This window comes from Neoarius graeffei, chromosome 25, assembly GCF_027579695.1.
Source record: "Neoarius graeffei isolate fNeoGra1 chromosome 25, fNeoGra1.pri, whole genome shotgun sequence".
Taxonomy (NCBI): Eukaryota; Metazoa; Chordata; class Actinopteri; order Siluriformes; family Ariidae; genus Neoarius; species Neoarius graeffei.
This window is the reverse complement of record NC_083593.1, coordinates 21853103-21866889: the sequence shown is the minus strand read 5'-3', so window position 1 is coordinate 21866889 and position 13787 is coordinate 21853103.

Genomic DNA, 13787 nt, shown 5'->3' with positions numbered 1-13787 from the left:
GGAACCAAGACCACCGGGCTGCTCCGTGCACTGTGTGACTCCTGAATTGCTCTCATTTTAAGCATAGCCTGAAGTTCATCCTGAACTACATTTTTCTTGTGTTAGGGGAGCTGATACGGGCGGCTGCGCACCACCACTCCTGGGGGAGTCTCAATGTGGTGTTCTATGAGGTTAGTGCAACCATGGAGGGGCCAGAACACATCGGAGAATTCATCCTGCAACCTACAATTACCTGTGCTCTCTGGGATGGTGAGAGGTGGTCTCCACAGGGGACCAGGGTGAATTGGGCCGCACTTTTTGGACTTACCTTTAGTCCCAGCTCCGCCCTCTCCAGAGCTACCATTGCCAGAGCCACAGGAACCTCCTCTTGCCATGGTTTCAGGAGATTGAGGTGGTAAATTTGACAAGTGTCCCCCCCATTTGGCCATTTGACCTCATAGTCAACCTCCCCAATTCACCATATGATCTCAAAGGACCCTTGCCACTTGGTGGGCAATTTTGAGCTTGAGGTGAGCAGTAAAATGAGGACTTTATCTCCCGGTGCAAGTTTCCTTAGCCATGCCCCTCTGTTGTACAGGAGAGCTTGACATTCTTAGGCCTGTAGCAAATTCTCCTGGGTTATGTGACTCAGTGCATGGAGTTTTGCTCTCAGGTCAAGAACGTACTGAATTTCATTTTAACTTTGAGAAGGCCCCTCCTTCCAATTTTCTTTCATGATGTCAAAGACACCACGGGGCTTGCACCCATATGACTCATTCCACCGAATGGGTGCCATTTGCTTGTTGTACCACTCCCAAATTAAACTTAATTTGTTATATCTTTTCAACACTGATTATAATAACACATATTTAACTATTCAAAATGTGTATTGGTCAACCTCAGGCTACGTTACAAGGTTTGGAAGTCAAAGATGGCTGCATTTTTTCAGTCCTGTTACCAAAACTCTGAAAGCAACAGGACTGAGTTTTATCCTAGGATTAGCTAATACATGGAATTAAGCCACATGGCGTCATCGCTAATAGCATGACCACACTTAGCACATTCTAGTGATTTACCAAAAATCTGTATTTTTAAAATAAACAAATATCATCTAAGAAATAATTTAAGTAACAGGACAGTATATTGACATTGACCTTATCAGTCAAAGTTAAAAAATCATCAAGTATACAGAAAAGTAAATGAGAGAACTAACTTTTGGTCTTCCCATGGCCTTCAGAAGACACAACTGATGTAACTTCCTGTTGAGCATGTGATTTATGGAATGTTCCAAATTTGGCAGATGGAGTAATATGTTTGGGTAACAGGACTGAGTGAAAACCCAAGGATACGACTAAAATGTGTATTTTAACTAAGTTATTGTGGATTTCTTATGAAAAAAATATATTTAAACCATGGATAGGATATGAAGTCACACAACAGTGCAAAAGAAATACTGTTTCTGAAGGATTTTAATCATAATATTTCATAGTTAAGTATAAAGTTAGAGTGCAGGGGCAGGTAACACATGCTATTTTTCAGTGTTTTAGGTAGTTTTTATTAATCCTTACAATTATATATCTTAAATTTGAAATCAGATCAATGTGCAGGACATTCTGCGTAATAAGGAAATGTATTTTAAAGTACATTTTTATGTGCATTTATACATATAATTTTCTAGGGACGGAAATGGCACCGATTCGGTGGAATGGATGATACAGCAATTCAAATGGGGAAAACCCGGTGGAGGATTGTGGGATCTTGTGCACTGTAAACAACAAAGGGTTGAGCCACCTGTCCCAATTTTTAGCATCCCCATGAATGAATTTACGAATCATGTTCTTAAGTGTTTGGCTAAATTGTTTGACCAGCCTGTCCATTTGTGGATGATAAACACTAGTACAGGCGGCACGGTGGTGTAGTGGTTAGCACTGTCGCCTCACAGCAAGAAGGTCCTGGGTTCGAGCCCCGGGGCTGGCGAGGGCCTTTCTGTGTGGAGTTTGCATGTTCTCCCCGTGTCCGCGTGGGTTTCCTCCGGGTGCTCCGGTTTCCCCCACAGTCCAAAGACATGCAGGTTAGGTTAACTGGTGACTCTAAATTGACCGTAGGTGTGAATGTGAGTGTGAATGGTTGTCTGTGTCTATGTGTCAGCCCTGTGATGACCTGGCGACTTGTCCAGGGTGTACCCCGCCTTTCGCCCGTAGTCAGCTGGGATAGGCTCCAGCTTGCCTGCGACCCTGTAGAAGGATAAAGCGGTTAGAGATAATGAGATGAGATGAGATGAAACACTAGTACAAATTGATTTAATCCCCAATAATTTGTATAATTCACACAGCATGTGTGACAAACGTAGTGCCTTGATCAGTCAGGATTTCTTTCAGAATCCTGATGCAGGAGATAATGCGGAAGAGTGCATCCGCAACACTGAATGCTGAGATATTGCAGAGAGTCACTGCTTCCGGTTATCGCATTGCATAATCCACAATGACTAATACAAAGCGATACCCATGTGCAGATTGATCTCATGGCCCAATGAGATCCATGCCAATTCTTTCAAAGAGGATCTCCATTAGTGGCAATGGGTGCAATGGCACTTTTGGTGTGGTCACTGGATTTACCAGCTGGCATTCATGACATGCCACACACCACTTGTGGACATCAGCGCGGATCCCTGGCCAAATCGATTTGTACCGCATGTCATGTTCACAGTCATCAGATTACTGATTACACACACCTGGACTTAATGACTATTAGTACACCATATAAGCACATAGAATACTCTACAATGTTGGAAAGTAATGTTAAGTGTATTCTTGCCTGACTAATCAAGTTTTGATACATATCTTGCTATTCTGTTATTTTGACTTTGGGTTTTTTGTTTGTTTGTTTGTTTGTTTGTTTTTAAATCTGGTTTCGCAATTTCTGGATTTTGCCTAGTCCATGGGACTTGCTGTTTGCCTGGATCTCTTGAGCTTGTTTTTGCCTCATGTTTTCAGACTGTCTGTCTGTAGTTTAATAAATATCACCTGCAATTGTCTCTGCTTCCTGACAGTTTGCTGCATAAATTGCAACACTAATGCTGCTTAATGACAATTTAATTTAATGACATAATTTGGATATAAAAATGAGGCAGAAAAAAAAATCCCCTGTAACATAATATGGTGCATAGAACACACCCTGTGTCTGTCCAGATTTTCTTTGGGTTCTCCAGTTTCCTCTTACTTCCTAAAAACATTCTAGTACCTTGAATTGGCTATTCTAAATCCCCCCATGTGTGGCCCTATATGTGGAACATGCACATTCAGAGAGTTTTCCTCATGACCAGTGTTCCTGCACTACAAAAAATGACAGCAAGTGAAATCATTTTGCCATGTTGGTCCTCTGCAACTCTACCCAGGATAGATGAATGAATGAATGAACTAACAAATAATTGCAAGCATGCAAAGGAGGCGCTTGTTCATTTTTAAAAACGAAACAGAAATCTGACACTTAACACAGCTAATTCTGAGAATTCAAGCAATCATTAGACTTCTCTTGGCTGCAGTCAATCCTTCTCTGCATAAGTGACAAAGACATACCCCCTTTTAACATAGCCTATACCTGAATGTAGTATTGTGTGTACTGTCCCTTACTAGGATACCAGCATGAATATATAATTACAAATGTTCAGATATGTTGGAGAATAGCAAGAGTTATGATATCATCAGCTATGTGAGTATCATCAGCAAGGTTTGTCCTTGAAATAGAGGTAGAATGAGAATTTTGTTTTTCTTGTTGGCTGTTCTGATAGTGGTGGTGAAAACATTTTATAGACATTGCCTATTTTCTGACTCTTCTCAAATAATTTTATATCCATCAGAGGAAAAGATACTTGCTCCCAAAAATTGTAAATATGCCCTCAAAGATCTACCACATGCAAATGATGCATATGTGACTATAGGTACAACGAAGTACCAAAGCACACTGCCTGACCAACAAAAAAAAGTTTGGATTTAAATTATCAAATATTTAAGAGCCTTTGATGGGATAATTAGTGCAGTGATTAAAGGTGCCACAGAATACATTTATTCAGTATTTTATTAGCTTTAACAGTATTTTTGTTTTCTGATGTACAACCCCGATTCTAAAAAAGTTGGGACAAAGTACAAATTGTAAATAAAAACGGAATGCAATGATGTGGAAGTTTCAAAATTCCATATTTTATTCAAAATAGAACATAGATTGTTAGGGTTTTGCTGGGATTCGAACCTGGTTCGCTGGTGTGATAATCCAGCAAACCCCCACTAGGCCGATGACTCAAATGCAGAGGCGGGAGGCAGAAGTAGAAAAAGTATCAAAAGGTTTATTTACAAGATTTACACTATTTACAATCCAAGGCAAAAACAAAAGTATAATCCAAACGCTCAGAAGATAACCAGGGAAAAAAACATAAGTTCAAAGAAACAAAGAGCCAAAAAAACAGAAAAGAAGAGGCAAAAATACAAACGCTCAGAGGATCCAAAATGGTAAACACAAAGTCCAAAAAGTCCAAAAGAAAGCAAAGTACAAAAACCACAAAGACACGGACGAGGAAATCGGAACAGAGGTTACTGAAGCTAAACATAACAGCACAAAGACTCCGTGACAAGAGGACTGAACTCAGGGGTATAAATACACAAACTAATTAAGGACAGGGCAGGGCAGGAAACAGGCAATAAGACAAAAAAAAAACACAGAACACAGTGGTGACCTCTAGAGGCCCAAAACAAACATGGCCAGAAAAGGAAATAACAGTGGCCTCTAGAGGCCAAAACAGTCCCAGTCCTAACAGGACCCCCCCCCCCCCCCCCAGGAGCGTCTCCTGATGTTCCCAGGATGATCAGGATGGCCCGAATGGAAGTCCCGACAAAGTTCTTTATCAAGTATGTCCCGAGCTGGGACCCAGCAGCGCTCCTCAGGGCCATAGCCCTCCCAGTCCACAAGATATTGGAGGCCCCCGCGAACCTGGCGGGAGTCCAGCAGGCGGCGCACGGTGAACACAGTCTGACCCTGGAAGATGCTGGGGGCGGGGGGTTCCTAGGGGCAGGGGCATACGTGGACGTCAGTACGGGCCGCAACAGGGAAACATGGAATGTGGGGTTGATCCTTAGCGTACGTGGTAACTGGAGCCGGTAGGAGACAGGGTTAACTCTGCGTACAACCTTGAAGGGGCCAATGTAGCGAGGAGCAAGCTTGCGGTTCTCCACCCGCAGTGGAAAGTCCTTGGTGGACAGCCAAACCCGCTGCCCAGGGCGGAATGTGTGGGCAGGTCTCCTATGGCGGTTGGCCTGAGTCTGGTTGGTACTGGAGGTCTGGATGAGTGTCCTCCTGACCTTGCTCCAGGTCTTGCGACACCGTCTCACATAATGGTTGAACGAGGGCACCCCAGTGTCCTCCTCCTGGTCCGGGAACAGAGGTGGCTGGAACCTGAATTGGCACTGGAACGGTGACAGCTTGGTGGCCGATGACTGCAGGGTGTTGTGGGCGTACTCTGCCCATGGCAGCCAGGTGCTCCACGATGTCGGGTTATCCATAGCCAGGCCTCGCAGGGTGGTTTCCAGGTCCTGGTTGAGCCTCTCCGTCTGGCCGTTGGACTGGGGGTGGAACCCAGAGGAGAGGCTGGCAGTGGCCCCGATGCTCTTGCAGAAGCCGTGCCATACTCGGGAGGACAACTGGGGCCCCCGGTCAGAGACGATGTCCTGAGGGAGACCAAAAACTCGGAAGACATGAGTGAACAACAATTTAGCAGTGTCAAGGGCAGAGGGGAGTTTGCACAGTGGAATAAAGCGGCAGGCCTTGGAGAATCTGTCCACTATGACCAATATGACAGTGTTACCTTGAGACTCAGGGAGACCCGTGATGAAGTCGACTGCCACGTGGGACCAGGGACGCCGGGGAATAGGCAGAGGATGCAGGAGACCCTGGGGACGCTGTCGCGGGTTCTTGGTTCTGGTGCAGACCTCACAGGACAGGACGAATGACCTCACTTCCTTCTCCATGTTAGGCCACCAGAAGCGTCTTTTCAGGAAGTCCAGGGTCCTCTGAGCTCCCAGGTGGGCGGTGAGAGGGAAAGAGTGACCCCACTGGAGAACCTTGGCCCGGGCTTGACGAGGGACGTACAGGAGGCCCAGTGGCCCCGTCCCAGGATCAGGGTCCTGGCATTGAGCTTGTCGAACGGTCTCCTCAATACCCCAGTGGACAGGAGCCACAATCCGGGATATAGGGATGATAGGCCCAACTTCACTCTCCCTGTTGTTGGGCAAGAACAGCCTGGAGAACGCGTCCGGTTTGGTGTTCTTAGAGCCCGGGCGGTATGATAGGGTGAAGCTGAAACAGCTGAAAAACAAAGCCCACCTAGCCTGTCGTGGGTTCAGCCTCTTGGCTTGCTGGAGGTACTCCAGGTTCTTATGGTCCGTCCACACCAGGAATGGATGTTGCGCTCCCTCCAGCCGGTGCCTCCACTCCTCAAGGGCTCGTTTGACCGCTAGCAGTTCCCGATGCCCCACATCATAGCGGGACTCCGCAGGGCTCAGGCGGTGGGAGAAGTAAGCGCAGGGGTGCAGCTTCCCTTCCGAGCATTGAGAGAGCACCGCGCTGACACCACTGTCCGAGGCATCCACCTCCACGATGAATGGTTGGGAGGTGTCCGGGAGAACCAGAATGGGTGCCATGCAAAAGCGGTGTTTTAGGTCATTAAACGCCTCTTCCACCTGAGGGGACCAGACAAAGGAGCCACCAGTCCTTTTGGTGAGGTCCGACATAGGTGCAGCTATGGAACTGAAGTTCCTGATGAACTTGCGGTAGAAGTTAGCGAATCCTAAGAACCGCTGAACCTCCTTAACGGACTTGGGAGTAGGCCAGTCCCGGACGGCCAGGGTCTTGGCTGGGTCCATTTGGAGTTGCCCCGTTCGTATGATAAATCCCAGGAAGGAGACCTCGGGGACATGAAACTCGCATTTCTGGGCTTTAGCAAACAGATTATTCTGCAAGAGTCTCTGGAGGACTTGGCGGACATGGTGGCGGTGTTCCTGTAAGGTCTTGGAGAATATAAGAATGTTGTTGAGGTAGACAAAAACGTATAGATTAATCATGTCCCTCAAGACGTCGTTGATTAGGGCCTGAAAAACAGCTGGTGTGTTGGTGAGTCCGAAGGGCATCACCTGGTATTCATAGTGCCCAGACGGGGTGTTAAAGGCAGTCTTCCACTCGTCTCCCTGTCAGATACGGATGAGGTGGTATGCGTTCCGTAGGTCCAACTTGGTGAAGACGGTGGCGCCTTGGAGCAGGTCGAATGCTGTGGACATCAGCAGAAGGGGATATCGGTTGTGCACAGTGATCTTGTTCAGGCCCCTGTAGTCAATACATGGTCGGAGCCCCCCATCCTTCTTGCCGACAAAGAAGAAGCCGGCAGCAGCGGGTGAGGTGGAGGGTTGAATGAACCCAGAGGCCAAGGCTTCCTTGATGTACTCCTCCATGGCCTTGCGTTCTGGCTGAGAGAGGGAGAACAGATGGCCCCGAGGAGGAGTAGTCCCAGGGAGCAAGTCGATGGCACAGTCATAGGCGTGGTATGGAGGAAGAACGGCGGCCCTGCTCTTGCTGAAGACCTCCGTGAGATCCCAGTACTCTGTGGGAACTTGAGATAACTCGGTGAGATCAGGGGGCTCGGCAGGAGACACAGGAGAGCTAGAGAGCAGACAAGAGGCATGGCATGCAGGGCCCCATTCCACAACCTGGCTAGTGACCCAGTCTATATGAGAGTTGTGGCGGGTAAGCCAAGGGAGACCTAGAATAACTGGGAACTCAGGTGAAGGAATCAGGTGCAGGGATATTTCTTCCTTGTGACCTTGAGACTGGAGGAAGACTGGAGAAGTTACTTGGGTGACTCTTCCATCACCTAAGGCTTGGCCATCCAGGGCAGACACAGACAGTGGGACTTCAAGAGGTGCAGTCGGGACATTGATACTTTGGGCGAAGTGAATATCCATAAAGTTTCCAGCCGCCCCGGAGTCTAACAAGGCCTGACAAGAGTGGATGGACTCACCCCAGGAGATGGAGACCGGGATGTAGATTCCTTGGCCAGGGAGTCCGGGAGAGAGGGTAGGCCCAGTCACAACCCTCCCTCGGCTGGACGGGGCGGTCCTTTTCCCGAGAGTTCGGGACATGATGCTCGGAAGTGACCAGGCTTGCCACAGTAGATGCAGTCCCTCCTTCTGCGCTCCCTCTCAGATGCGGAGAGGTGAGTACGACCCACTTGCATGGGTTCTGGACAGTCACTGGAGGAGGTAGACGGGCTCCAGGTAGAGGCAGGGAGGCCGGGGAGGCGTTCTCTCATCCTGTTGTCCAGACGAGTAGAATGTGAGATCAGTGTTTCGAGGTCACTTGGGCATCCGATAGAAGCCAGACCGTCTTTGATGGGGTCAGACAGACCATGGTGGAAGGCTGACACCAGGGCAGTCTCGTTCCATCCACTTACTGCTGCGAGCGTCCGGAACGAGATGGCGTAGTCTGCGACGCTTCCCCCTTGCCGGATGGACATGAGCTTTCTGGCTGCATCTTCACTGATGTCTGCTTGATCGAAGACACGCAGCATCTCCTCAGTAAACAGCTGGAAATCAGAGCACTCAGGTCCCTGTCTCTGCCAGATAGCAGTAGCTCAGGCTCGCGCCTTACCAGCTAACAAGGTTATCACAAAGGCAATCTTGCGGTGATCCGTAGTGTAGGTGGTAGGCTGAAGCTCAAAGGTGAGTTGACAGTGGGTAAGGAACTCTCGACACTCACTGTGCTTGCCGTCATACCTCTGTGGTGCAGGAAGGCTGGGTTCGCGAGGTGAAGAAGGCAGCATGGCAGGAGGCACTGGAGCAGGAGCGGATGGTGGAGGAGATGGGGGCAGAGAAGTCAGCTATGCCAGGGTTCTCCCAATCTGCTGAAGCAGTACCTCGTGGCGGTACAGTCTCACGTTGGCTTGCGAGAGTCCATCCATGAGTGTCCATGATGGATCCGAGGCATGTTAACGCAGCCATCATTCCCTGAAGGTTGGCTGGGTAGACAGATGAAGAAGCCTCTGCTGAGTCATGACGGAGTCTTTCTGTTAGGGTTTTGCTGGGATTCGAACCTGGTTCGCTGGTGTGATAATCCAGCAAACCCCCACTAGGCCACCAGGGGGATGACTCAAATGCAGAGGCGTGAGGCAGAAGTAGAAAAAGTATCAAAAGGTTTATTTACAAGATTTACACTATTTACAATCCAAGGCAAAAACAAAAGTATAATCCAAATGCTCAGAACATAACCAGGGAAAAAAAAACAAAAGTTCAAAGAAACAAAGAGCCAAAAAAACAGAAAAGAAGAGGCAAAAATACAAACGCTCAGAGGATCCAAAATGGTAAACACAAAGTCCAAAAAGTCCAAAAGAAAGCAAAGTACAAAAACCACAAAGACACGGGCAAGGAAATCGGAACAGAGGTTACTGGAGCTAAACATAGCACAAAGACTCCGTGACAAGAGGACTGAACTCAGGGGTATAAATACACAAATTAATTAAGGACAGGGCGGGGCAGGAAACAGGCAATAAGACGAAAACAAAACACAGAACACAGTGGTGACCTCTAGAGGCCCAAAACAAACATGGCCAGAAAAGGAAATAACAGTGGCCTCTAGAGGCCAAAACAGTCCCAGTCCTAACAATAGATGACATATCAAATGTTTAAACTGAGAAAATGTATCATTTAAAGAGAAAAATTAGGTGATCTTAAATTTCATGACAACAACACATCTCAAAAAAGTTGGGACAAGGCCATGTTTACCACTGTGAGACATCCCCTTTTCTCTTTACAACAGTCTGTAAACGTCTGGGGACTGAGGAGACAAGTTGCTCAAGTTTAGGGATAGGAATGTTAACCCATTCTTGTCTAATGTAGGATTCTAGTTGCTCAACTGTCTGACGTCTTTTTTGTCATATCTTCCGTTTTATGATGCGCCAAATGTTTTCTATGGGTGAAAGATCTGGACTTCAGGCTGGCCAGTTCAGTACCCGGACCCTTCTTCTACGCAGCCATGATGCTGTAATTGATGCAGTCTGTGGTTTGGCATTGTCATGTTGGAAAATGCAAGGTCTTCCCTGAAAGAGACGTCGTCTGGATGGGAGCATATGTTGCTCTAGAACCTGGATATACCTTTCAGCATTGATGGTGTCTTTCCAGATGTGTAAGCTGCCCATGCCACACACACTAATGCAACCCCATACCATCAGAGATGCAGGCTTCTGAACTGAGTGCTGATAACAACTTGGATCGTCCTTCTCCTCTTTAGTCCAAATGACACAGCATCCCTGAGTTCCATAAAGAACTTCAAATTTTGATTCATCTGACCACAGAACAGTTTTCCACTTTGCCATAGTCCATTTTAAATGAGCCTTGGCCCAGAGAAGACGTCTGCGCTTCTGGATCACGTTTAGATACGGCTTCTTCTTTGAACTATAGAGCTTTAGCTGGCAACGGCGGATGGCACGGTGAATTGTGTTCACAGATAATGTTCTCTGGAAATATTCCTGAGCCCATTTTGTGATTTCCAATACAGAAGCATGCCTGTATGTGATGCAGTGCCGTCTAAGGGCCCGAAGATCACGGGCACCCAGTATGGTTTTCCGGCCTTGACCCTTACGCACAGAGATTCTTCCAGATTCTCTGAATCTTTTGATGATATTATGCACTGTAGATGATGATATGTTCAAACTCTTTGCAATTTTACACTGTCGAACTCCTTTCTGATATTGCTCCACTATTTGTTGGCGCAGAATTAGGGGGATAGGTGATCCTCTTCCCATCTTTACTTCTGAGAGCCGCTGCCACTCCAAGATGCCCTTTTTATACCCAGTCATGTTAATGACCTATTGCCAGTTGACCGAATGAGTTGCAATTTGGTCCTCCAGCTGTTCCTTTTTTGTACCTTTAACTTTTCCAGCCTCTTATTGCCCCGTCCCAACTTTTTTGAGATGTGTTGCTGTCATGAAATTTCAAATGAGCCAATATTTGGCATGAAATTTCAAAATGTCTCACTTTCGACATTTGATATGTTGTCTATGTTCTATTGTGAGTAAAATATCAGTTTTTGAGATTTGTAAATTATTGCATTCCATTTTTATTTACAATTTGTGCTTTGTCCCAACTTTTTTGGAATCGGGGTTGTATAAATAAAAGGTATGTGACATTGGTCAGGGCACTCAATCAATCAATCAATCAATCAATCAATCAATCAATCAATCAATCAATAAAAACCTGCCCAGATGTGGTTTTACACGCCTATTTACAGCCCTCTGATTTGGCCCTAGAATGACACAAGCCATATTCCCTTTTTTCGTGGGCTCATTAATATACTGAAGAGCTCTACTCTGATTGGCTGTTTTGCAGCTAGAGTGTATCACTAGGGCATGATCATCCATGGCAGCTGTGTCCATGGACTGTGGAGCGCTCTGTGAAATACAGTATGGAAACGTAACCAGGAAGCGCTGTTTGGAAGTGCCGTCTGGCACTGACATGACAGAAAATTATATGGCCTTTATGTGAATGGGATACACGCAGGAAAATAAAATGATCTTCCAGGTACATAAGCTACTGTTAACTACACAAATTACTTGCAGCTTGCTTGTAGCTAACGTTACCTATACTAGTTACTTGGTTTTAATCTTGACAACATTACAAAGTAAATTTAAGTTGTTAGCTAACTATGAACATTTAAGATTATCTCACTTCATCCATCAAAAAGTGGATAAAGTCACACAGCATGACTAGCTACTTACCTATGCCTTTGGTTTTCTGACTGAGATTGGGGTCATGGTCCACTCTTTGCAGTGAAAGCCAGGGAGCTCCACTGCAACACTGGGAGTAGTTTCATTTAACCACATCTCACTGAAGCAGAAAGCAGTTGAAAAGATCTTAAACTATGGGAAATTGAAGATATATATTGCAAAGTATCTATATTTTAAATTCTTCTGACAGAGCCAATCTGTTTTTGTATAGTTATTCCATTCTAATGGACCCGAACCAGCCTCGACTGTCTTGAGGGCACCGGCAAAGGAAAGAAAAGATAAGGCATATGTGGCAGCAAGGGTGTGGTTAAGCGTTAGCTGTGAATGGCAAGGAGTCAGGATGAACTAGCAGGTAACACGTGATGAGTTACACCTGTTTCTAATTACTGGCTGCTGTTAATGTGTGTCTCTGTGTGGCTTTCAGGGATGGCCAGTAATGAGATAGAGAGAGCTGTGTCACCCCACGTGTGTCTGTGTGTAGTGTGCATACTAAATCACTGAAAATTGAAAGTTGAGAATAAACACACCTGTTTTGAAGCCAGGCGGCATGGCGGTGTAGTGGTTAGCACTGTAGCCTCACAGCAAGAAGGCCCTGGGTTCGAGACCAGCAACCAGCAAGGGCCTTTCTGTGTGGAGTTTGCATGTTCTCCCCATGTCTGTGTGGGTTTCCTATGGGTGCTCCAGTTTCCCCCCACAGTCCAAAGACATGCAGCTTAGGTTAATTGGTGGCTCTAAGGCCAAGTTTACATTAGACCATATCTGTCTCGTTTTTTTCGCGGATGCACTGTCCGTTTACATTAAAATGCCGGGAAACGGGAATCCGCCAGGGTCCACGTATTCAATCCAGATCGTGTCTGGTCCGGTGCTGTGTAAACATTGAGAATACGCGGATACGCTGTGCTGAGCTCTAGCTGGCGTCGTCATTGGACAATGTCACTGTGACATCCACCTTCCTGATTCGCTGGCGTTGGTCATGTGACGCGACTGCTGAAAAACGGCGCGGACTTCCGCCTTGTATCACCTTTCATTAAAGAGTATAAAAGTATGAAAATACTGCAAATACTGATGCAAATACTGCCCATTGTGTAGTTATGATTGTCTTTAGGCTTGCCATCCTTCCACTTGCAAGTGGTAAGTGACGCGCATGCCCGATATGCACTAGGATCACACACACAGCGGCTCAGTCCCGAATCACTGCTCGTGCACTTCACTCACGCGCTCTGTGAGCTGCACAGGGCTGGAGTGCGCACCCTCCAGAGGGCACTTGCTGTTCAGGGCGGAGTGATTTGGAGCACAGGATGCCTGCGGAGCCGAGCGTATCTGTGTATTGGCGTTGCTGTGTGCACGCGAATCGTGTATTGGCGTTGCTGTGTGCACGCTAATCATTTTAAAAATGTTAATCTGATGATCCGCTGATACGGTCTAATGTAAACCCCACCTAAATTGACTGTAGGTGTGAATGTGAATGGTTGTTTGTCTCTGTGTGTCAGCCCTGTGATGACATGGTGACTTGTCCAGGGTGTACCCCGCCTCTCACCCATAGTCAGCTGGGATAGGCTCCAGCTTGCCCGAGACCCTGCACAGGATAAGCGGTTATGGATAATGGATGGATGTTTTGAAGCCTGCTACCCAGTTCCTCATTGTCCAACCATAGAGAACCGTTACAGCATATTTTGTTCAAAGGTTCCAGGCACAGAGATGAAGAAAAAGTTCAAGATGGGTTTTGAAGGGATCAGTAACAGTGAATTTACAGAGGTTTTGCAGCACAGAGAGCTAGCAAGTAGCAGTCACATGCTTTCAAAATAAAAACCATGAATTGGATTTTGGAAAGGGTGAGCTGGCCCTTGGTGAGATGGATAGGAGCTCATTCCAGTCAAAAGCCATATTTTCAAAGCTCATGTGAGTACTCCGCAGCATCTTCCATGAGCTCTCGAGTTCATTTAGAGAGAGTTGCTTTATTCCAGGGGGATGGCTGGTTAATCCCCCTGGTGAG